General features: G+C 38.1%; 1 protein-coding gene and 1 pseudogene across 2 annotated transcripts in view; one reads left to right on the forward strand and one right to left on the reverse strand.

The window, feature by feature from the left end:
- Positions 1 to 26,210, reverse strand: part of opn7b (opsin 7, group member b) — a 79,419-nt gene that overhangs the window by 15,046 nt on the left and 38,163 nt on the right. The window lies entirely within an intron of this gene.
- LOC148096985 (uncharacterized) lies at positions 9,350 to 13,352 on the forward strand (annotated as a pseudogene).

Consider the following 26,210-nt stretch of genomic DNA (forward strand, 5'->3'; position numbering starts at 1 on the left):
CATGTTGGAACAACGTTTGTGCTAAAGCAAGGATATTTTCACATGGGCTGTCTATGTCTATGGCCCGAAGGGAGGTAAACTACTGTACTGGTCAACCTGAGTTGTTTGTGACTGTGATTATGGGTCATGAATGAGGAGATACTAATGATTTTATTGGCTAAAAAGAAGAAATAGATGGTTACGGTATATGAGAAGAACAATGTGAGTTTGGACAAACAAATAGGTATGGACAAATACTTTATTTGTAACACTTGGGTGTTGCTGTTCACTCTCCGTTATATCATTTAAAATTTATATAGTCTTAATAAAAAAAAGTGTGTTGGTAGCTCTGGTTTCAAAAACATATATTTCAATTGGCAGTCTTTTCAGGAAATGGACCATTTAAATGAAGAATGTGGCAAAATTGAAAAGATCAAATAATGACATACAGCATACCTGGGCCTCAGAGACGCAGCTATGCAGACCGTCTCTACTAAAATGTTAACAATTTGGTGTGATCCATTTTTAAAACATTTTCATATTTGTTTTGGTTCTTTTGACGAGTTGTTAATATTTGTTATTGCAGTAAAGTACTGCAGCTATAAAGTCAGACCATCTACAGGTTTAGTTGATAAGAAGCCTGATGCACTTAAACAGCATTATCGAGTGGAGGAAATACTGTAAACTACACAATCTTTTAGCTTACAATCACCTATTACTCTTCAGGAGGAATGAAAGATTCATATATATGCAATTTTTTAGCACAAAATATTAGGAAAAATGTTTTCTGTTACCATCTATAATTATTTATGAGTAAACTAAGAAACTACACCACAAAGTCAGGTAAGACACAAATAGCAGGAATTTCCACCGAGATTACTTGAAATCATATCACCACCTCTCTGTCATTATATAATTGTATTATTAGCTAATTCAGGTTCATCTTGTTGATCATTTCTGGTCTTGGGCTACTAGAATGATACATTATTTAGGTAACAACTAAATATTACAAAAAATCTAGCTGTTGTCAGTAATAACAAGCAAAAGAAGTAGAAGCTGTACTTCAGATATTTGTTATAAACCCAAATTTACTACTCTTTTGTGTATAATTTAGGCTATTAAGAAGAATGTCCAAAAACTGCTTTATTCATCTATTTTTTGCAGCCACGACACCTCATTTAATTTAGCATGCTTCCATAAAAATCAGACATCAGCTATTGCAATAAACAAAAAATGCACACAGTTCCCTGTAAGGGGTGGAATTTGAAGTGCGATTTAATCTGGTCTACTCTAAAGAATGCAATATGCCAACAAAAAGAAACACTGAAAGAGCACAAAACAGAAAAGAAAATTCAGTACAAAAGGTTGAAAGAATGTAAAGCAGCTTTGATACGTGTAATTTTAAAGAATCTGATTAAAGATAGACAATAACAAAAGCAACAAGGTTGCTCATTGTTTCAGCATAATAGGTGGTTTATGTCAGGTCTGAAAGATACCTAGCAGGGCTGAGCATCTGGGGTTGCCTAAGAAATAGATTAGAAAAGTTGTAAATGAATCCTTTACACAAGACAGGATTTGAAGGTTTCTTTATTGAAAAGATAAAATTGAAGGTTTTCTTTAGCACACAAACAAACAAAACAAAACAAGAAACAAAAAAAACAAACAAACATCTTCGCTACTGCTGAAGATTTATCAAAAATAAATAAATAAATAAATAAAAGAAATCAGACTACCATCTAAATCTATTGGGTCTACTGCTGAAGATTTCTAAATCCCTCATCTTTAATTGCATGTTTATGCTTTTGCATACAGTTTGAAAAGAGCCAAAGAACTGATCATTGCGCAATACGAGTTGTTCAGTTTTTGTCAGGCTCTCATAGGAAACAAATATAATAGTGGCTGCAGATTTGGAGCCAAGTTATGCAGTTATTTTCAAATGATTTCAAAATGTGAGAATATAAGCAGTGAAATGACTGGACTTTGCATTGCTGCCACAAGATCTGGGCAAACTAGGCACTGAGCTGACCATGAATTCAGGTCAAAGTTCCTCTACAGCAATGTGAAAGACTGATATGGAAAAATAATACTTCAAGTTATTGCTGCTAAAAGTGCCTTTATAAACTGTTAGTGTTCTTAGATTTCCATACACTGCTTTTGTACATTGGCTTAGTTTTTGTTAAATAAATAATCACACTGTGGACCAGACATCTTCTTATATGTTGTAATATGTAAAATTTAAGAATTAATGGAAGGTGTAGTTTCTTTTTAACCATGGTTATACGTACTGGTTTTACCTTGAAAGATCAATAATGGAAATGTTCCACGTTAGGTTCTCTCTTTCTATATTGTAGCAATTTATTGGCAGTCTTGAGTATGAGAATGTCAAGCACTGGCACTGGAAGCTGATCTATATCAAGCATGCTGATTTATGGAGGTGATTTATGGATTATATGTTATCAATGAGACCAGTATGAAGGTTCATAAGATCTCACAGAATGTGATGGTTTAGTATGAAACCATTTCCTTAAATCGGGGTCACATCTAACAGAAAACATAACTCTCTGCTGACTTCTTATCAACACTGCGAAAGCAGCTAAAACTGTCTGTCTTGACTTCAGCTTGCCCTCTTTCCATACAAGTGAAAAGCTTCAAAACAGAAGTACTGTACACACACAGACACACACACACACACAAAGAACAGACCTTCACATGACACCACGTCTGCCTGTCTTTGTGATTATTTACATTACCTCCCACTTCCTCCCTTTTACAATCTGCTCTTCTTGCGGCAATGTCAGGGGTACAAGGGGCAAGACTGGATTAGCAGTCTGAGAAGATGAAGTCAAGGCAGAGACACTTAAAATGAGAAAATGAAAGGGGAGGGACGTACAGCAAGATAGGAATGCATGTTCACCCCCATTAGTTTGAAAAGGGGAAAGTGCAATAAAATATAAGAAAAAGTCATAACATGATTGTCAGCTTCTAGCCGAGTTGTGGAATTGGAGCTAATCACTGTAGAGAACGTCTTGGACAGCTTAAGCCTTGCTGTCACACAACCGGAACTTACAGTCTTCACGAATTACATGTACAGACACACAGTTCAACAACAAAGAGCGAGGGCAAAATTTTCAAGGAGACAAAGGGAGGTGGAAATGTTATAAAAGGATTGTAGGCTGGGACAAATAGGCAAGGACAAGTGTAGGATGAGAGAAATCCTATAACTGAAATTGTCAGAAGCATCGAGGGCAGAATGATGGAGATTAGTCAGAAGAAATATGAGACAAAGAGAAAATTTTGTAGAAATGAAAACATCCACGCAGCTCTCACATATCATTGAATCCCCTTGTGGAAAGAAAAGCGATTAAGAGAGCTGGACACTAATGAGTCCAGCTTTTCTTCTGAAGTTATTTGGAAAACAGATGACTGTTTCTCATTCACTGATCCCCTGAGTCCGATATCAAAGACAGCAGTAGGGGAATAACAAGTTGCACATATTTGAATTTGCAAGTCTTGACTCTTTGGAATAGTGGTGTTTAGCTCTCTATGGCATGGCGTCGCTCTTAGGCAACAAACCACATTCATTTGATGAAAAGAGTTTGACCTTTGACCTGAGTGTTTATTCTTCAGGAACCAAATCTGCACAGGATACAATGTCAGCTACTTCTAACGCTAATATCATTTTTGAAATAAGTATACAAAAACATATGTGCGTGTACATGAATATATGAAGAAGAATATTTTGGTGTTTTAAAGACAGATTTTGATTTCATTTATTTATTCAAATAGCATTTTTTTTAACCTTTGTGTTCCAACATTATGCAGATGGAACACTTTTTTAGGGCAATGATGCTGAAGCAGTCAGTGATTGATATATCAATCCCAAGAACCCCAAGCTTCTAAAAATGAGGGTGAAATATTTTTTTCTCAGAAAAACACAAAAACAAAATTTAAATTGTAGCTTTGAAGATTAGCAAAACCAGCCTTTCTTGAGTTGTTCATAATACTGTAAATTGCTTTATTTGTTCTTATATATGCTGCATGTAACAGACAATACATTTAACTCTACATATCTTGCTTCTCAGCAACACTGTGCTCGCTACTGTGATAAGGACAGCTTAAATAAACAACATCACATTTTCCTGAGTGAAATGCTTGATTCACAATGAATAAAATTATCTAGGGAAGAGCTATTACACACATGATTGAATTAGCATTAGTGTTGCTCATAATTAAAACATGCTAATAAGAGGCAACCTGCTAACAGATAAATTGATGTTTTGTTTTGGAAGAAATTACTGCTTTAATCATCTTTGGTAACATGTAGTCTTCAATTGTTTGCCTTCTTTCTTCTTTGTGCAAAGGGTTTTGATATTACATACTGAGATTCTGCAACCTTCTATGCCTGTGTTGTTAATTTTAAACTATCAAAGAACTTATTGATTATTGGTTTAATCGTTACAGAATATGATTTGCATGTAAATTCTATGTTCACTTTTCAACATTTATTTTTTATCATCTTCTATATGTGGTGTGTATATGTTAAAATTGCTGTGACATCCCTTATGCCCCAGTTATGCAGGCCTAGCGGCTGGTTAACTACTACCTGGTCATCACTGGTTGCTAGGAAAATTTAAAAAAAAAAAAGTTTATTCCCTGACCGGTTGGGAAGTGGTTGTGGGAGGTTGCTAGCAGTAGCTAGGTGAACTCAATCACAAAGGAAGAATACAATGTTGCACTGAAAACCTCAATCTGATTGCTTTGGTCACTTGCAGTTTGCTGTGGTCATCCTTAATTAAAGATGCTGACTTTAATTCAATTCAATTCAATTTTATTTATATAGCGCCAAATTACAACAACAGTCACCTCAAGGTGCTTCATAGGTACAGAGAAAAACCCAACAATCATATGACCCCCTATGAGCAAGCACTTTGGCAACAGTGGGAAGGAAAAACTCCCTTTTAACAGGAAGAAACCTCCGGCTGAACCAGGCTCAGGGAGGGGCGGCCATCTGCTGCGACCGGTTGGGGTGAGAGAAGGAAGACAGGATAAAGACATGCTGTGGAAGAGAGACAGAGATTAATAACTTTTAAATACTATAGGAACAACAAGTAAGCCTGCAGTGTGAGAGCGAAGTGCTCTAACAGGGTGATATGGTACTACAAGGTCATTAAGATAAGATGGGGCCTGATTATTTAAGACTTTGTATGTGAGGAGCAGGATTTTGAATTCAATTCTGGATTTAACAGGAAGCCAATGAAGGGAAGCCAAAACAGGAGAAATATGTTCTCTCTTTCTAGTCCCTGTCAGGACTCTTGCTGCAGCATTTTAGATTAACTGAAGGCTTTTCAGCGAGTTTTTTGGACATCCTGATAATAATGAATTGCAGTAGTCCAGCCTGGAAGTAATAAATGCATGAACTAGTTTTTCAGCGTCACTCTGAGACAGGATATTTCTAATTTTAGAGATGTTGCGCAAATGGAAGAACACAGTCTTACATATTTGTTTAATATGTACATTGAAGGACATGTCCTGGTCAAAAATGACTCCAAGGTTCCTCACAGTGTTACTGGAGGCCAAGGTAATGCCATTCAGAGTAAGAATCTGGTTAGACACCATATTTCTAAGATTTTCAGGGCTGAGTACAATAACCTCAGTTTTATCTGAATTAAGAAGCAGAAAGTTAGCGGCCATCCAGGTCTTTATGTCTTTAAGACATTCCTGCAGTTTAACTAATTGGTGTGTGTTACCTGGCTTCATGGATAGATAGAGCTGGGTGTCATCTGCATAGCAGTGAAAATTTATGCTATGTCTTCTAATGATACTGCCTAAGGGAAGCATGTATAATGTAAACAGAATTGGTCCTAGCACTGAACCCTGTGGAACTCCATAATTAACCTCAGAGTGTGAAGAGGACTCTCCATTTACATGCACAAATTGGAGTCTATTAGATAGATATGATACAAACCACTGAAGCACAGTACCTGTAATACCTACAGCATGTTCTAATCGCTCTAATAGGATATTATGGTCAACAGTATCGAATGCTGCACTGAGGTCTATCAGGACAAGCACAGAGATGAGTCCACTGTCAGAGGCCATAACAAGATCATTTGTAACCTTCACTAAAGCTGTTTCTGTGCTGTGATGAGCTCTGAAACCTGACCGAAACTCTTCAAATAAGCCATTGCTCTGCAGATGATTTGTTAGCTGTTTGACAACTACTCTTTCAGGGATTTTTGATATGAAAGGAAGGTTGGAGATGAGCCTATAATTAGCTAAGACAGTTGGGTCTAGAGATGGCTTTTTGAGTAAAGGTTTAACTACAGCCAGCTTGAAGGCCTGGGGTACATAGCCGATTATTAGAGATAGGTTGATCATATTTTATCCCTGGAGAACCCATGGGGTCAGAGCCAACCCCATTGGTTTTCTAGGGAAACCATGGGGTCAAATTTGACCCCATGGGTTCTCCAGGGTCAAGATTGAAGCATTAATTAATGGCAGGACTTCTTTGAGCAGTTTTGTAGGAATGGGGTCTAAAAGACACGTTGATGGTTTGGAGGAAGTAATTATTGAAGTTAACTCAGAAAGATCAATTGGAGAAAAAGAGTCTAACTTAACATCAATGGTACTAAAAGTAGCTGTAGACAATATTACATCTGTGGGATCATTATTGGTAATTTTTTCTCTAATGATAAGAATTTTATTTGTGAAGAAGTTCATGAAGTCATTACTAGTTAACGTTAAAGGGATGGTTGGCTCAAAAGAGCTCTGACTTTTTGTCAGCCTGGCTACAGTGCTGAAGAGAAACCTGGGGTTGTTCTTATTTTCTTCAATCAGTGATGAATAGTAAGATGTTCTGGCTTTGCAGAGGGCTTTCTTATAAAGCAGCAAACTATTTCTCCAGATGATCTTCTAAATTTGTGACACGCCATTTCCTCTCCAGCTTACGAGTCATCTTTACTGCAAACGCTCACCAACGAGTGCTAAAGAAATGGCCAAAATTGCAATGTAAACTGGAAACAGAGAGGGTTTGCCTTCAATCTCAGAATTGAACCTTTTGAGATAAGTTGGTTTCATTAGCAAGGTGCAATGCCAAGGTGTTAGCCAGATGTGCCACAGGGTTGTAACAGGGTCAGTTGTAACAATTTCTGAGTTCCCATTTCTTGCATGTAATCTTTTCACTACTCTGTTTGTGACTATAGCAAAAATGTTTATTTTTCTCTTTTACACCAAAACCCAGTTTGCACTGCACAACACGTTAGTAAATCTGGAATACCCAAACTATAGCAAACATCTCCACACAGCCAGTTAAGGACACCTACTTTTACAGCACCAAAACTGATAATGATTAGAACAAACTCACTAGAGAACTGGACTCACATGAATCTTTTACAGTTATGTTCTTTTCAGTGATGTATATTCTCTGCTACATTTAACCGGCCCTATTGTTCTTCAATACTGGATGCCAGTATGAGATTAAATAATGATGATCGTGTTCATTTCCTTAGGGACTCATTCATCCAGCTGGCCTATATCCTTTTCAGCTTGAAGCCATAATTTATTATTGTATGCCTCATTTTGTTTTCATGCAGTTATCCTTCAGAAGCGCTATCTCCAGTATGCAGTTGGCATACTGTAGTAGACAAAGTTACTAGATGAACAGAAAATGAATGATTGCCTTTGAATGAACATTTCACCTTGGAATGAAGAGGATTACAAAGAACTTTAATGCTTTCCCCCCTATTTTATTATGATTTTCATACCTTTATCATAGCTTTTATTTATGCAGTCTCATTCAGAATAAAAATGCAATTTTTAGAGAGATCTAAGGTTGAAATTGCAACAATTATTACACACGTTAAGAAACAATTCAACTGACATTCAACACAGGCAATTAAATACAAAGATCTGATTCATGTACAATTACACATGAAGAGAAAAAGCAACACTCGCCAAAATAACAATTTACTCAATCCTTTAAAATTATTGAAAACTCATTACCGGTCCTGACAATTTGAAGTCCTTGAAACAGGACAAGCGTATTTAAAAGCCTTTTCCCTCCTAAAATTATTCTTATTCTCAGGAGAAACATTTGTAAAATATTGTGAGAGCTGTGCTGACTGTACATTTTACACATATATGCAAACAGATTGGAAAGAAGCAGCCGAAGAAGAGATTTGTATATAAAATTCAACCAATGGGAAGGTCTGCAGACATACAGAAATGACCACTTAGCAGCGACATAAATAGAACAGGGATATATACTCAATTTCCACATCCACTAATAAAATGTAAAGCATACTGGTCTCTAAACTCTTTAGGTTACTGACCAGGTGCATTCAAAAAGAGCAGATCACAGTAATACAGTAAAGGTATAAACAACTGATAAATAAATAAATAGTAGAGACATTAAGTGTTTCCTTACTTGGAGAGAGAGAGAAACAAAGTCCTTAAAAAACAAGAAATGTAATTTAAGTTTCAGCTTGGACTTAAACACTCCTTGTCAAAACACTTGGAGATAAAAGGACATAATGAAACACTGCAAACAATCCTTTGTTGAAAAAAGGCTTTTTGCCAACAAAAACATATACACTTTGGAATACTTTATTAAAGCAGTAATAACACAGTCACATATTTTAGACAAAGCCCTGCTTTCTTTGTACACTTTTAAATTTTTGTCATACACACCTCTGTGAAGACTATCCAGAATTTCAAGAATATATTTAGAAATTAAAATTACAATTAATTGTGTTATTACAAAATGAAAGACAAAAAATACTACAGTACAATGGTGATTGTGCTTTAAAATTGTAAGGTCATGAGGGTGGATGGACTGAAGTGATCTCAAAGGATACACAGCTACCATTTTTCTCTCATATTCTTATATTTCGCAACTTTATCTTTAAAAAGAGATGAGCTACCAGGGTTATATTTGCAATGCTAAAGCTTGTTCACATTCATGTTTTCATGTGTGCATTGTTTGCCAAGGTCAGTTTTTCATTTGGAGTAGATGCGTTTTCTTAATCACTGCCACAGGTTTAATTCTTTTGTCAAGTGTTTAATGTCAGAGTTTTGCTCAAAGTGAATTGCTGAATGGCCAAAGTGGAAAATAGAAAATGGCTCTCTCTGCAGTAGAGTATAATTTCCTGTATCTGTTACACAATGGTGTTTTTGTGTAGCTTATCTGCATAGCCAATTTAATTTAAAAACTATAAACAATGTCTAATTTTACAGTGCAATGTTCACGTGTATTATCCAAAGCACACTCTCTGTTGATTCACCTGCTAATTATATTCACAGTAATCACTCACTGTAGCTGTGTCCCAAAACCTAGGCCACATCCTTTGGAAGCCACATTTGTTGACCGATTATGTCACAGCCAGGCGATGAAGGCTGTCCCAATTCGAAGGCTGCTCCAAACGTGGCCTGTCACTACCTGATCCCTACCGGAAACCCAATCGGTACCACGCATGCGCAAATCTTATGTCACTTCCTCACTTTGCCAACATTGCGACAGTTAATATATGTGAATGACCCAGCGCCCAGTTAGCTCCTAGCATTTCTCGACAGCTCTGCCTTGTTTTTGACTTCCCGGGACATTTAAACAATGGATACCTCCGTATACAAACAAATTCATGCTTTTCTCCTCAACGGAGAATAACAGCACTGCAAAATAAGAAGAATGGCACCTAATTACAGACTTAATAATACAGACTTGGCAATATTACACGTGAAGATTCATCAGCCAGATTAAGTGTAGGGATGGGTACTGGTATCATAAACGGTAGTAACCAGACCGAAAAGCAGCGCACATTTCGGTGCTTTTCTTTTCTTGAGATGTCATTCTAGCCAATCATTTTACCTTTCCAAGGATAGTAGCAGGATAGCAGGTACGCACGTTCTTTTAGAGCAGAGCTACAGATTGAAAATGCCCAAGGCGAAGTAGTCAAAAGTCTTGCTGTACTTCACAGCAAAAGATGCAAACTCAGCAGCCTGCAACGAGTGCTTTAAGGTGATACTGTGCAAAGGAGGTAACACCTCAAATCTGATGAAACACCTGGCGATGCATAGCATTTTTTTAAAAGCTGAGAAATGCACCATATTTGATAGCTTGCTGCAAGACCGAGCACTTCTACTGCAGGTGCGGTGCCTGTTATCGGACCCGAAGTTAGCAACATCCCCCAAGAACCCGAAGAGGAGAGTCCTGGCCCCTAGCCCTGCCAGTGTAGCAGAAATGATGACGGATGATGATGGCAGCAGCAGCCGTTCTTCTCTGGGTCAGTAGCTTAATGTTGTTCCTGTGTAATTTACGCTGAGTAGGCTAACCACATTATTAAATTAATACACGCAAGGTGAACTAGCAAACACCGTCGTAGTTACATGCAGCTGTCTTCTTGTTTGATAGAGTGATACTATATATGCCCTATAGCTGCAGAAAAGGCTAACATTGTTATCTTTTTAGTAAAAAAACAGCTAAAAATGAGAGGTTTTAGGACAAAGTTTGTGTTTTCCATTGTTTAATTACCGGTGCCAACCAAAGGAGGTATGTTGTATCAACAGAAAAATTTTGCAGAAAAAAAGAGACTGCTAAAAATAAAAACATAAGAGGTTTTTGGACAAAGTTTGTGTTCTCCATTCTTTAAGCACCAGTTCGAGCACCGGTTTAAGCACCGGCACCGTTTCAAAAGTACCGGTTTGGCACCGGTATCAGATAAAACGATAACCCTAAACGATACCCATCCCTAATTAAGTGTTTACTGACAATTGACAGTGATAGCGGACATCATCATCACAATTCCAACAATCCTCTCCACACAGACGAGCATAAACATACTCGACTATCACTAAATCAAATTTAACATGCATACAGAAACACGATTTGTTATGATGCAAGTTCAGTTTACAATAGCGCTCATTCGCTCGGTCAGCAAGTGGGGCTATGCTCATACACTGGGGAGTAAATCACCATTAAACGAAACAGAAAAAGAAGAGAACATCTACACATGCACGGTACGGATCGGGGAGTCCTGATCAGTAACTATCTTTTTATTTTTTGTTTTTGTCTACATTATATTGAAAAGTTTTATTATTGCAAACATTTTAATAGATACTTATTATTGTTAACATCTTAACAGATACTCTGACCCGTAACTATCGTAAAATGCTTCGAACGGAAGTAGACACCTTTCGCACATGCGTGGTACCGATCGGGTTTCCGGTACGGATCGGATAGTGACACGGCTGATAAATGGGCCTGAATTTGAAGGATGGGTCGGGTGTATTCTTTGTGGCCCACCATATCCCAGTATTCCAGCCAATTCCAGTTTCCAACAATGGCGGCAGCTACTTAGTTTTAATATTACTCATATTACTCTTTCTGGGTCACAAAATAAACTTAATATATTTTCAGGCGAGAATGTAGGTGTGTACACTTCAAATATCTGCTTGTTTTATCAAGACATCACATATATGCAGAAGTGCTCCGACGTTTTCGGACATGTCTGTTACCGACCACATCAATAGCTAGCCGGGGGTTCAAGGGTCACTAGAGCTGGTAAGAACAGCAGATTCCCAGCACATCATTTTCAGACCTCCCATGGTCTTTCGCTTCTCAGGTTAAACATGATATATAAGTCAATTAGATAACTTAAAAATGTTATTGTTTGGCTTTTTGTTCCTGAGTAAATCGGTTTGGCTGAGATTAAAGTTATTAGATTAGATTAAATAAAACTTTATTAATCCCTTGGATGGGTTTTCACACGGCTGAGTAAACATCAAACAGAAAACTGATTAAACAGACGTGTGAAATGGTTGAGAATTTACACCAGTGTCCTGTTATATTTTAGATAATAAGGAGCAGACGGCTGAATTTATTAAACTCCACCAAGACAATGGTACACAAAGACAATGGTATGCAAATCTGAAGGCTAGACCATCCCATTTCACAGCCTCGCACTTCCGGCCTTCTCAGTCTTCGAAGGACCCAGTCCAACAGACTGCGAAGGCTGGGTCCTCCGAAGGATGCGGCGTAGGTTTTTGGACACAACTTGTGTCTTTACGGTTTTGCTAGCTTAGCTTACCTTGTAGTCGACTCGCTAGTAGGGATGGGTACCGGTATCCGGTGCCATCGGTTCTGACATAAACGGTAGTAACCAGACCGAAAAGCAGTGCACATTTCGGTGCTTCATTTCGGTGCTTTATTCCGGTGCTTTATTCCGGTGCTTTTTTTTTTCTGAGATGTCATACACTTTGGATTTCAGCCAATCATTTTACCTTTGCAAGCGTAGTAGGCGGGCCCAGGTACGTACGTTCTTTTAGAGCAGAGCTACAGATTAAAAATGCCCAAGGCGAAGCAGTCAAAAGTCTGGCTGTACTTCACAGCAAAAGATGCAAACTCAGCAGCCTGCAACAAGTGCTTTAAGCTGATACTGTGCAAAGGAGGTAACACCTCGAATCTGATGAAACACCTGGCAACGCATAGCGTTTTTTTAAAAGCCGAGAAATGCACCGTATTTGATAGCTTGCTGCGAGACCTCACACCAAGCACATCTACTGTACTCTTCACCTGTCCCTCATTCCTGCTCATTGCGTCAGATGTTTAGTTACTCCTTGGCAATAATCATACCTGTAATAAGTGTAGCCTGTTTGCACCTCTGGAGGTCAGGATCACTGAATTGGAGACCTGGCTTTGCACCCTTAAAAAAAACCCATAACTAGCCAAGCCCCTGTGGCTGGTGCAGCCGAAGGTACTGCAGGTCCCGCTAGCTGCCCCCCCCAACAGACTGTCCTGAGCCCTGAGCAGCTGGGGAAACAGAATGGCTGGGTGAGGAGGAAGCATAATCCTCAACAGAAGTCCCTGGTACACCACCAGCCCATTCATGTGTGTAATTGTTTTTCCCCACTATGTGACACACCCACTGGGGTTCAAACTCTGGTACGATTCTGGACTGAGACATGTGAAGCTACAAACATCAGCAACCATAGTCACAATTGCCTTCCAGGGGCCAGAGCAGGCGACATTGAGGGAAATTCTGTAAAATTATAATTCATATCAGCAGAAATGACACCTGGTTACGTCAATCGGAGGTCACTAAAATCAATATTGAATCGCTGTGTTACTTTGCCAAAACAATGTCAGACTGCAGTTTTCTCTGGTCCCCTCTCCAATCTGACCAGGAGTGGTATGTTTAGCCGCATGTTCTCCTTAAATTTTCTGAGTGGTGTCCAAAAAACAACGTGGGCTTTGAAGAAAATTGGGAAACCTTCTGGGGAAAATCTGTTTTTTTAGGAGAGACGGCAACCATCCCACTTTGGATGGAGCATCTCTCATTTCTAGAAATCTGGCTAAATTCATTAAACCCCCCAAAACATGACTATTGGGCCTCTCTGCAGTTTCTCTCCTCCTGTTATCCCCACAAAACCCTCTAGAGACTCTATCTGCTCAAAAAACCAAAAAAAATCACAAAGAAAGGACAATATTGTATCCACAGCTGCACCAAAGAGTAAAACAGTGAAATGTGGATTATTAAACATTAGATCTCTTTCTTCGAAATCCCTGTTAGTACATGAATTAATAATTGATCAACAAATCAATTTACTCTGCCTTACAGAAACCTGATTACAGCGTGATGATTATGTTAGTTTAAATGAATCAACACCCCAGAGTTATACTAGTTGTCAGAGTCCTCCAAGTGCATGCCGACATGGGTTGGCAGAAATCTTCCACACCAGCTTGTTAATTAACCAAAGACCCAAACAGAATTTTCATTCACTTTTTGTTGTTATCTATTTTACACAGAGTTTTTGTCTGAATTCTCAGATTTTGGGTAAGTGCTCAGTTCAGATGAAATGGTGATTGTGGGTGAAAAATGACAGCCTCAACATGGCATTTAATTTATTATTAAGCTCAAAAGGCTTCATTCAAAATGTAAAAGAACCCACCCACCACTTTAATCACATACGGCACAGAAACTGAACCCCCTATGAGGGTTCAGTTTCCATGATGATATGAGTATTGGGATTTTCTCTGTTTTCTTTGTATTATTGTAGGGTCTTTACCTTACAATATAAATTGCCTTTAGGCAACTATTGTTGTTATTTGTTGCTATATAAAAATTTAACTGAAATACAATTGAAAAAAATAAAATTGAATTGCTGTCGGTTAATTTATAAAGGGTATCACACTGGCTCACTACTGCACAATCACATACAGAAGTACAGGTAATACTGCTGATGCTGCCAAGCTCAAGGCAACATGCATGTGATGTAGAGAAAGTCTTATGACCAGACCATTAACCAGAATTTTTTTTCCTTTTCATTTCTTCCTTGCACATTTTTTATTTCTTCTGCTTCACTTTGTTGTCTGGGTACTCTTAAATATAAATAAGCCCACTCAGTGTAGGCAGAGATAAGTGTTAAGTTATTGGATTTTGATAAAGCTATACAGCTGCATACTGGATCAACTGGTCTTTCTGGTTTCTACATCAGTCCAGCTGTGAAGTAAAAAGAATTTACAAGTCCATTAAAAGGCAGAAAAGAGAGGAAACAGGCGCGCGCACACACACACACACACACACACACTCCTAGTAGCTGTGTGAGGTCAAGCAACTAGAAGCTTGGCACTTACCGAGCTATTGCAAGTCTAGTTAAACTTATTATTAATAATTGCAAATCTTGCTACATTGACCCTAAAGTGTGTATGCTTTAAATCCAAATGCACAAAAAGGAGCATAAATAAAATACCCAGCCCGAGGGATGCATCTTTGAGAACTGAGCAGAGTCTGAACCAGAAGCAAATGATACAGTGGGAGCTAGTTACAACAAATAAGCACGATTATGTAAACAGGACATGAGTGATTATCTCCCAAAGCCACCCTCCTCCCCCCTACATCCAGATAAGAAAGCCATGGAACATGAAGAATCCAGTCCTATGATTAACCCCCCCCCCCCCCCCCTTTTTTTTTTCTTTCCCAGTGTTTGTGTCTTACCCTTCTATGATTAAAAACTCATCAATCATTCTTTACTCCATAACCCAGTAACAAAATGCTGATGCATTCCTTGTTGCTTTCCATTTGCAACTTAGCATGAACTTGTTTAAGTTGTGGAAGGTGACCGGAGCTCCCTCTGGTCACATCACTGGTAGATTTTGAAAAATCGCGGTTGTCAGAGAGCCAGAAATGTGGATATAACACATCATAACTCACAGTAAGTGTCACTTTGAATGCAGTTTCATACTTGCAACACTGGCAGTTAGAGCCAGCAGTATTTTCAGTGTCCAGTGATGTAGCTCAATTCAGGCTTGAGCTACGTCACTTCTGACAGGGCCACTTTATCAATAACATACAATACTGTGCAAAAGTCACGAGTCAACCCACATTTCTTTGTACTTTGCTTCCAAGGAGCCAGACTTTCTGTCAATATTTAAAGTGTACGTGAGTAATAGCTCTCCAGGCACTCTGGAGGTCTTTTAAAGTTTTTCTTTGAACATTTGCTGCTTTTACGACTCATTTTCACTCTTGTCCTTGTGCCTGACCATTTTGAGTGGAAAGCTTTTTTTTTTGTTTGCTGAACACTGACCTATGAATCATTCAAGCACAACATCCAAAGAAGAGCTTTGTCCTTCAAGAAGCCTTGAGAAAATCACTAAAAGAAATTACAAGATAGTTTAGATAAGAATAAAGGTGGTCATACAGAAAGACTTTAAAGCTTAGTAGAATTGAACAAACTCTGTTTTTTGTAGTTCCATAGATATTTGCAGATGTTTCCCTAGAAAAACATAAAGAAATGAAAGGTGACTGCACAGTACTGTGTATCAGTTATTGAGGACAGAGGATAAACTACACATAACAAGCTCCATTTGGGTTTATTCCCTTCATTCCTCAACTCTGTTCCTGCTGTTGCTTCCTGCAATATGGTTCTTGATGAGCGAAGGAGAAAGAAAAGAGAAAGAAGTTAAAATGTTTGTAGATGTATCCCATTGCTCTTCTTCCCTACCACAACCTCTTGTCTTCATCATTTAACCTGATGTCCCATTATCCCTAAGGCTATTTATTCCTCTAGCACCCTATTTCAGCTTGTTTCTCTTACATAAATATGGTTTCATTTCATTTCATTCTTTTTTCATCAGCCTGATATCAGTTCCATTGCTGTGAAGGCAGAGTAAAAAAAAAAATTCCATCTACATCTTCTGTTAATATGATGTTAAAATGGGGACAAGGGTTGAAATGTAGCAACAGCCATAAACTCTATGTGCAGCACGTCAGTTTCATTCTCCATACTGGAACTACGTTAAACTGCATTTTTCCTTTTAAATAAATAAATGAAATGAAATATCCTTAAACTGAAAACAACACCTATGGAGACAATAGTTTAGTGAGTAGAGTATCTTGAGGACTGAATTTGTAGGCCACTGATAATCACTGGTGTGTTTTATTGACATCATCTGTCTCTATTCCTATTCCTAGGTTTTTAAGATACCTGGTGCTGGGGGAGTCTATAAATTTGTCCAAAATATGCAGAATCTGTGCAATTTAACAAAAAACTTCTCTGAATACCAACACATGTATTGTTTTGTAGTTTTAACAACAATATAATTTAGGTAACATTTTAAGCAGATTTATCAAGTTTTTTTTGTTGTTGTCTTTTTAGATGATGGTGGTTTAGCTTTATAATTGTCATATTTTTTGTCAGATTATTACTGAGAGAACTACTATATTTCTTGATACCAGTTGTTAAAAAATCTAATAAACTATAACTGTTAGAACAGAGGAGTTTAAATTGAGAAGGAAATGCTTCCTTGGTCTTGTTCTTCACTCGTATACATATCCTAGTATAACATGAACTGTTGATGAATGAAATGTAAAGGTGTGCATTGTTTCTTTTTTGCAAATGGGCTGAAAGGTGCACAAGGGTGGCACTGTCAGAACCCTGGAAATAGGTAAAGAGCCACCCTGTGATTAGGTTTGAATAATTACTTCAGTATTAGTACATAAATGTGCAGCTCAATCCTAAAACACAAGCAAAAACACACAAGTAAAAAAGAATTAATAGGGAGGCAATTACGCTGATTTAAACTGATGGTGAGCGAAGACTGTGTTGTTGTGCCCTGCTGAGTGCCAGTGCAAGATGGCACACTGGCATGCTCTATCATTGAGTAAAACTCCTCAGCGACAGTTTGAGCCTGGAAGAACTGATTCACAAGGCTCTTGAGCACTTGAAAATCAATTTCAAAAACAAACAAAGTCAGATTGCTCCAGGTCCCACTCCTACCCTGATACAAAGCAGCCCAACATTGGGAATATCATCAGTGATGATCCTTGAAATGAAAGTCAGGTCACTTTGACAAAGAACTCATGTTTGCTTTCTACCCAGGTCTGTGATTCTCATGCACAAAGGGACAGCATGGGAATGCCTGGAGGAACATGTCTACATTGCTAAATGCATAACTGCCATGTGATCAGCTGATTAGACATTTGCATTAAAGAGCAGTTGCTCAGGTGTACTTTACAACGTGTGTAAATAGTGTGGATTTTTGGCCATGTTTAGTGTAACTGACGTTAGCTGGATGCATCTGTTTCCTGATGTCTTAAAGCATTTCTGGGGTGACAAAGAAAATAGAGCAACAGGAATATCCCACTGTGCTTCAATTAATTCAGTTACCAGTAAATATCAGTAATTATAATTTAAGTAAATATCAGTTGACTGGCACATTTCTCTAATGAGCAACCCAGGCCCAGACTTAATCTTAGGTTATGAAACATTGCCACATGAAAATATAGGTTTGCATGTGGGGGGTCGAGTAACAGCAGAATCCAAAGCTTTGATCCTGCTGCATAGCTGCTGGTTCCTTTTTAAATGAGAATAGCTGCTGGAAAGACTTGTAGACTGAGAGCTGTGCTGACACACAGCCAGTATGCTGTATAAACAACTGAATTTCATGAAATTAATTACTATATGCAAATGTGTGGTTAATATATATTATATGTAAATCATTTTCATCTTGAAGTTGCAGTAATTTCAGACTTTTTCACTTTGAAGTTACTGTAGGGTGTACTATTTTAGTTATTAGCAGTTGGCTAATCATTTAATTAGATCCTGGACTGGACTGGACTTGCCACAGATCCAATACAGTGGGTCATGTTTTATGTTGACTGAACTTAAAATTAACAAACCTTTTAAAGTAACAAAACTTCAGTTATTAAAGATAAGCAGACTGCACTTAGTTCCTACGTGATATTTTACAACGTACCTGTTCCTCTTTTTGCACATCCCTTCTTCCCTTTCATTGTGCCTGTTCCCCCTTTGATCCACAACCTGCTTTTGACGTCCCTGACAGTATTCTTTTGTTGGATTTGTTTGCCCCCACTATAAATCCACCAGGATTTGTGGGATCCCACACCTGGCAATAAAGTCTTTGAACTGTTCCTGCTTCTTAGATCATCATTACTTCAGCCACGTGTCAGGTACATTCAACCAAGACATGATTCTGTTTTATTAGTTTTGCTTAAGAAATCTCTAGAAATGCTGACTGTTGATTTAAATTACTTTAAATTAATGTGGGAAATCGAAACATTTAGTCTTTTAATGGCTTGTCCAAGAACAAGTGCAAAGTGAGCTATGACATTTAGGTAAACCATGTTTTTAGTTGTACTACACTAAATCTTTTTTTTTTAATATATTCACACCAATCAGTAGATACAGTGGGGCAAAAAAGTATTTAGTCAGCCACCGATTGTGCAAGTTCCCCCACTTAAAATGATGACAGAGGTCAGTAATTTGCACCAGAGGTACACTTCAACTGTGAGAGACAGAATGTGAAAAAAAAATCCATGAATTCACATGGTAGGATTTGTAAAGAATTTATTCGTAAATCAGGGTGGAAAATAAGTATTCGGTCACCTCAAACAAGGAAAATCCCTGGCTCTCACAGACCTGTAACGTCTTCTGTAAGAAGCTTTTCTGTCCCCCACTCGTTACCTGTATGAATGGCACCTGTTTGACCTCATCATCTGTATAAAAGACACCTGTCCACAGCCTCAACCAGTCAGACTCCAAACTCCGCCATGGCCAAGACCAAAGAGCTTTCGAAGGACACCAGGAAAAGAATTGTAGACCTGCACCAGACTGGGAAGAGTGAATCTACAATAGGCAAGCAGCTTGGTGTGAAAAAATCAACTGTGGGAGCAATCATCAGAAAATGGAAGACATACAAGACCACTGATAATCTCCCTCGATCTGGGGCTCCACGCAAGATCTCATCCCGTGGGGTCAAAATGATCATGAGAACGATGAGCAAAGATCCCAGAACCACACGGGGGGACCTGGTGAATGACCTGCAGAGAGCTGGGACCAAAGTAACAAAGGTCACCATCAGTAACACACTACAACAGCAGGGAATCAAATCCCGCAGTGCCAGACGTGTTCCGCTGCTGAAGCCAGTGCATGTCCAGGCCCGTCTGAAGTTTGCCAGAGAGCACATGGATGATACAGCAGAGGATTGGGAGAATGTCATGTGGTCAGATGAAACCAAAGTAGAACTTTTTGGTATAAACTCAACTCGTCGTGTTTGGAGGAAGAAGAATACTGAGTTGCATCCCAAGAACACCATACCTACTGTGAAGCATGGGGGTGGAAACATCATGCTATGGGGCTGTTTTTCTGCCAAGGGGACAGGACGACTGATCCGTGTTAAGGACAGAATGAATGGGGCCAAGTATCGTGAGATTTTGAGCCAAAACCTCCTTCCATCAGTGAGAACTTTGAAGATGAAACGAGGCTGGGTCTTCCAACATGACAATGATCCAAAACACACCGCCCGGGCAACAAAGGAGTGGCTCCGTAAGAAGCATTTGAAAGTCCTGGAGTGGCCTAGCCAGTCTCCAGACCTCAACCCCATAGAAAATCTGTGGCGGGAGTTGAAAGTCCGTGTTGCTCGGCGACAGCCCCAAAACATCACTGCTCTTGAGAAGATCTGCATGGAGGAATGGGCCAAAATACCAGCTACTGTGTGTGCAAACCTGGTAAAGACCTATAGTAAACGTTTGACCTCTGTTATTGCCAACAAAGGTTATGTTACAAAGTATTGAGTTGTATTTTTGTTATTGACCAAATACTTATTTTCCACCCTGATTTACGAATAAATTCTTTACAAATCCTACCATGTGAATTCATGGATTTTTTTTTCACATTCTGTCTCTCACAGTTGAAGTGTACCTCTGGTGCAAATTACTGACCTCTGTCATCATTTTAAGTGGGGGAACTTGCACAATTGGTGGCTGACTAAATACTTTTTTGCCCCACTGTAAGTCTGTCTGATCTTTTAATCCCTGCAGATAACTGAAAAATAAAATATGCACTGCATGTTTATACCTGCTCCCCATGCAAGAATTTGAGTTTTGTATTTATTATGTCCAAATGCTTCACACATTTCAGTAGACTGCTGCAGCTTCCTGTTCCTGTTTTTTGTAGGGGGCACCAGATTACAGAAACAAACCTGTTTTGTATCTTATTGCTTCTTTTTTGAGATTTTTGTAGCAAAAGTAACATGTTTAATAAAAAGGTGTGTTAAAGATTCAACATTTTAAAGTAAAATCTAAAAAAATGATAATTAGATTACAACTGAGAAAGTAAAGCTTTAGTGCATGGTGATGTAGATGATCTCATTCAGATGATCTCATTCAGAACAAAGACAGTAATGTAAAAGCAACAGAATTCACATTTTTCTTGAATCACTTGAAAGCGAGTGATTCCAGCTCATGGTCATCTGGTCAGCTGAGGACTCAGATGACTGAACTTATCACTTGTTGCCTCTGGTAGTGAACAACTGCTACGGTTGACTCTTTTGTTATGTCACCTCAAGATAGCCTGCCTGTCAGTGTCATGATTACCAGTGTAGTGAAACCAAGCTCTAGGTTGGGCAGATGAAAACCTGAAAAATGGTCTTAAATTATGAAAAGCATAAGCAGGGTGTTACAGAGATTTGTCTTCAGTTGATCTAAAAGAAAATGATATGATAGCAATCATATAATATGCTGTAAGCTGTATAAGTGACTCTAAGACCATGAAATGCTTTCAGATCCTAAAAAGTACATTTACTCCTTAGCTAATAGAGTGAAACACAGTCATCATATTATTAAAAACAAAAAACGGTGTTTTCTTTTTTGATGGTGCGAGTAAATGACAATGAAACAATGAAGCTCATGTAAATCAAATCCCTTGCTAGGGTTGCTTGCGCTACACATATACCCTGACTTCCACCTGTTATATCTCCATCTGTTCACCAGTTTGTCTCTGACAAATCTCAAATGGCACAACAACACTCATCATTAGTGATTCCTCTTGGTGTTCTTACTTTGTCTGTAATATCAGTGAATCCAACAACTCTTTCTTTACTGTCCCATCTGCTCACCTCAAGTTAAGCTTTGGGCTGCTGTAAACACAAGGCTTGGGGATTTATTTACACAAGGGTTTTTTTCTTTGTGGCAAAGACATATAGATGTATCTTGTTTGTTTGTTTTTGTGTGTGTTTGTGAGTGAAAAGGAACAGGCTAGACTTGGGCTTCATTTCTCATAGAAACAAGAAAAGAGTTTTTGATTGTTTACCTTCAAAAAACCTCCGAAAACCAGGGTTCAAGCAGCATCATTCAGAAATAGCAAGTTCTGCCATGTGTACGAAAGAGTTTCAGGCTAAAGGAGAACAAACATTCTTCTCCTCCTTCATAAATCATCTTCATGTTGCTGGCTTTTTCCTACAATGTGCTCTCGTTCCAACCTCTGAGTTGAAAGGCAGCAAAGAAAATTGTCTGTTTAAATTTCAGTAGGTTAATCTAAATATGATAATTGCATGGCACAGAAAGAAGGAAAACATTTCAGTTTGATGGGCAGTTCTCCAACAAACCACCACTGCTGAATACATCCCAAACAACATGCAGGTGTTTGGTAAAAAAGAGAACGTCAAACCTGAATCTCTTTACATGCTGAAAGAGCAGCATGCAAAGAAAAGGGATAAGGAACAAATCTGTCACAGGTGAAAAGCTGATATGTTTGCTTCTTTCCAACTTTCTACAAAATGTTAAACATTCGTTTGAGAAAATCGTGATTAATGCGGATTGATGTGCACTTAATGAATTATCAGTTACTGTTAAAACCAGTTTAATTATGATACAACCAGTCTTGTTGCAAGGCAAACATTAATGCTGTATTGTGTTCAGGGGAAGTGCTCTAAATATTTTAACAACAGGAAAGATCAAAGGAATGGGTTACTGGATGGAGGGAGAAACATTTTCCAATGCCATATTTCTTACATAACATATTTCAAGTGCTTTGAGTATTTCAAAATAAAGTTTCCATCTTTAGTTGGTGTGAGTGTACATATTTCAATTTTGCAGGAAAAACTAAAGACATTTTTTCATGTTCAGAATATATATATATTTAATAATTTTCTAACATGGCAGATACCTTTTTTAGTGATGTATTCTTATGTTAATATATAAAAAAGTCACTTCTCATAACATACTTGCTGCTACAAATTTCCAGTTTCTCCTCCAAAAATAATTACAGGAGACAGATTTGCCGGAGGAGGGTTTTGTTCAGATTGGTAAACAAATTTGTTGTTGTTTGTTAGTTTGTTTTTCAATGCTGTCTTCAATTAAACTACAGCAGCGAACTACTTCCTTCATCTCTTATGGGAGGTTTGATTAGTTCATTGCACAAATGTGCCACCATATAAACACAGTATTGTTGCAATGAAACTCTCTAGAACATCATACACACTTTAAATACACTGTGAATATGTTTACCGTTTCTATTACAATGCATATACTCTTGCTGACTGGTTGACGGTAGGCATATATGTTAATTTTAAAACTTAATGGAACATTGTGCAGTATGGTGGTATTTTTAAAACTTCAGGGTTTTGCTCGTTATTTTCCTGCATGCCTGTATCCACCATCCACCTGCTGCCACTGTTGGCAGCTTTTGAGAAGCTACACTTCAACTACAGCATGCATCTGTCGGGTCCGAGTCTTGTGTTCTAAAGGTAAATTAGAGTTGCACATACATATATATTCCATGTGAGTTGGTTATGTTAAATGCATTTAACTGGCCTCATGCATGCTGTATCACATTAATATTTACATTATTTATGAACCTTTAGGAATTCCTGCTTCTTTGCAAACCTACATTTATGCAATTAAAAGAAAACACTGAATGAGACTAAGACTGACCATACATCCATCTGCTAAAGGAGACAGAGTAAACTCGAGACATCACAACTGTTATGGAGACCAGCTTTAGTCCCTCAAATGTGAAAGCTAAACCTGAAGACTTATTGTCATAATATCAAGAGTTTTATCCTTGTTACAAAAAACAACAACAAAAAACAACAACAAAAAAACAAAAATAAATGAAAACAGAAACAATTTAGAAAAAAAATAAAACGAGGAAATGAGGAGTAAACTAGAACATCCAGGGAAGGCATGCCAGCAGGCAAAGACCACAGTACAAATCAGCAAAGAACAAGAGGATGACTAGGCTGTATATACACAGACACATAAACAGTGGAAAGAAAACAGATGAGTAATGAGAAGCAGTGATAACTATTAGAATACAGTGAACACAGAGACAGGAAGTAAAACTTACACACAAAATGAAAGAAAACAAACCTTCCAAAGTAAAACACTGTAAAACTGAGGAACGCTAACACAGACATTCATACCAATACAACACAAAAACAACCTACAGGATACATACTGAACACGACCATATGAAGACTTACACTACACCTACACTACACCTACCTACCAACATAGAAATGACAGAGAGAGAGAGAGAGCGAGAGAGAGAGAGAGAGAACAACTAATACCACAAATATTAACAATAACTATATTTAAAAGGCTTTAAAATGACTTAGGATGAAAATCAAAACAGTAATCCAAACCCTAAGAACAGAAAGCCTATAATATAGCAAAGACTCATTCAAAACAATGCTTAAATCCTTTTGTGGGAATAAAGATAAACAGAGAAAGACTAAGGATAAAACAGAAAGAGAAATGAACACGGCAAACAAAGTGTCAAAGTTAGGAAGAAGTACAAAAACTCAAGGTTACAAGTACAAATATAAGCACATGGAGACTCCAATCAGCAAATATCAAGAAAAATAATCCTACAAAACCCAACAAACAGACCAAAAGTACATGTAAAGGATGCCTGCTAGGTTATAATTAGAAAAAAACCAAAGAAACAAATACCAAAAGCATAACTAGCTCTTACAAAGGTCAAACACTAGATATGAATCAAATCTAAAGTGAGATTTGAACTCCATAAAACTCGAAACCCTGGAAGGAATAAAAACTTCACTAGAAATAAATCAAAACCAGAAACTAAGAAACTAAAAGCCCAGAATCCAAATATTAAAGAATACTAAACTCAACACTTAGTGACACATGCCACCAGTGCACTATGTATAAAGTTCACAGTTTGGCACAAGACAAAATGAATAAGTTTAACATTTGTGTAACATTGGCGTATTAGAAACACTAAATCAATCTCTAATAATATTTTTTCTCAAATTCTATAAGAAAGTTACGGAGCCCCGCAGGGGACATGGGAGAAAAAAAAATTAAGACGGACTTTTGCGAGATCTCGCAAAACTAACTCGGGATCTCGCAAAACTTTTGCGAGATCTCGCAAAACAAACTCGGGATCTCGCAAAACTTTTGCGAGATCTCGCAAAAGTTTTAGCCGCATTCTTCCCATTAACTCGAAGCTAACGGAAGGTCGAGACCTACGGAACACCGCTTTCCCGGCACATCGTGCCTCGACCTCCCGGTCGGCTTTGAGCCAGCGTCCGAAGAATGCGGCTAAAACGTTTGCGAGATCTCGCAAAACTCGCAAAACTTTTGCGAGTTCACGCAAAAGTTTCTCTTAATTTTTTTCTCCCATGTCCCCTGCGGGGCTCCGTAGAAAGTCAATTCAATATTGACAGATTAATTTGTTGATCTCTGGGATTTTGAATGTTTTTTTGTCTTGCATTCTCAGCTTTTGACCACTTCTGGCTCTGTGATAAGGGTCAAGATGTAATACAATGTAGCTCACAGTAATTAAGCACACACAGTCTCTCACCATTTATCATTGTGGTCAACATCTGGTTTACAGTAAAAACAATGCAAATCAGAAGAAAATAACTAACAAAAAAATAAATAAAAACAAAAAACTTGCATGACTGTCATTTCTAATTCCTCATCTGTCAGAATCCAATTTCATTTCCCATTTCCATAAAATAGAAGCACACTTCTGTGCTTCCTGAAAGGCCGCACGAAACAACTGTGAGAAGAGCAAATTACATGCACACAAGGTAGAGATTAAAAAGAGCCATGTCTGGAGTGCAAGTAAAATATATAACTTTGTTTAGAACTGGTAATTTTCTTAGAAGTCCTTGGGCTTTAAATAATGAAATAAAGATAAGACAGTAAAGGCAGCGTGTCTCTGCCTCTGTTTCTGGCATGTGGCTGATGGCAGCCCAGACTGCGCTTTTATTCTCTAGTTGATATCCTGAGATCTCAGAGCAAATAAAAAAGCTTTCAGAAATATTGCCCCACTCCTCAATATACAAACAACACACACATAACACAGCCTGCAAGATTAGCTTTGAAAGCTCATTTTATCAACAAGCATGAGCCAAGCTGAGAGACAGATATAGGTACGGCAATGAGGCAAAGAAACATACTTCTGCACTACTAGACAGGACAGGTGTGTATTTGCCCACATGCTTTGCCTAAACAGTGTATCCATATCTCATAAAATAATGATTTGTTACTAATTAGAAGCATGATTCATTACTAATCAAAAATGTGAACATGACTCGTCACCACATGTCCTGCTTGTTTGTCATGGCATTAGGGTATTTTTAATTCTAGATATAGTGATTCAAGACATGTTTTTCACTTGGAGTGCTTAAACTGTGCCTTTACTGTCATGGCGTGGGCATCAGGAACAATAAGTTGACCCAAGAGCCGAATGGAGGCTTGGTAGCATGAACTGAGTGCTTTGTTTACAAAGTGAACACAAGAAAGGCATCTTGAAAACATGAACTAAAGCTCTGAACAAGATTATAAATGATTAACATGAACTATGAGATTCTAGACTGAGGTTAACTAAATGCAATACACATGGACAGTGAGGTTCCGGGCTAGGGCGACTGGATTCAGGTGCTCGAGCTTGACAAACAAAATGTG

The sequence above is a fragment of the Neolamprologus brichardi genome, chromosome 20 (assembly GCF_056152115.1).
Source record: "Neolamprologus brichardi isolate AB-2024 chromosome 20, ASM5615211v1, whole genome shotgun sequence".
In the NCBI taxonomy this organism is placed as follows: domain Eukaryota; kingdom Metazoa; phylum Chordata; class Actinopteri; order Cichliformes; family Cichlidae; genus Neolamprologus; species Neolamprologus brichardi.